This window comes from Bison bison, unplaced genomic scaffold (assembly GCF_000754665.1).
Source record: "Bison bison bison isolate TAMUID 2011002044 unplaced genomic scaffold, Bison_UMD1.0 scf7180017864456, whole genome shotgun sequence".
Lineage (NCBI taxonomy): Eukaryota > Metazoa > Chordata > Mammalia > Artiodactyla > Bovidae > Bison > Bison bison.
In genome coordinates, this window is record NW_011495018.1 from 3,210,120 (window position 1) to 3,211,071 (window position 952).

Sequence of the window (952 nt, forward strand, 5' to 3'; positions counted from 1 at the left end):
GGGAGCCCCGGGCTTCCTTTTATATCTTTCCCTCTCTTCAGCATTGGCAGCTCCTCACCAAGGTCCCATGCGTTGGAAGCCAGGTAACAGATTACATTTTCTAATGCCAAACGATTTGGAGCCATGCTTACACACCAGATTTTTTCAATTTATTACAGGAAAACATTCAATCATTAGAATGCTGGCACTGAGTCTGGGGCACACGGAATTCTCCTCTGCCTGCTCCACCCCCAACGAACATTTTAAAAGCTTAGCAAGCCCAGAATGCCGTCTTATTAAAATTTTTTATATATTTATAATTAAAATAGGGGCTGGCATTCAAATCGTTTTAACAGATGTAATCGGACACGCAAGGCTTTGGAGCCCAGGTCAGGAGAGAGACAATGGCTGCTTTAACTCCGGAGTCGGGCTCAGGTTTCTGTTTGCACATGGGCCCAATTTGTACCATTTATGATTAGGTTTAAGTAAGTTGATGTGCTATTTATTTAGGAGAATTGCCATTTCAGAGTATTACCATATTCCCTCTACACTGCGTGGCCGTGTGCCGGCTGCAGTCCGGCCTGCAACGCTGTTCTTACAGCCCAGAGTGTGACCCCCGCTGGTCAAAGGCGCCCACCGCAGAGGGACCTGGCTTGCCTGGTGACTCATCAGGGTCTGTGTGTGTGTGTGTGTGTGTGTGTGTGTGTGCATGCATGCTCACTCACTCAGTCATGTCTGACTCTTTGGGATGCCATGGACTGTATAGCCCACCAGGCTCCTCTGTCCGTGGGATTCTCCAGGCAAGAATACAGGTTGCCATTTCCTCCTCCAGGGGATCTTCCTGACCCAGGGATTGAACCCGTGTCTCCTGCATTTGCAGACAGATTCTTTACCACGGAGCCACCTGGGAAGCCCCATCAGGGTGTCTAGGCCTGTTGTTTGTGTGCTGTGTTTACAGGCAGAGAGTTTCAAG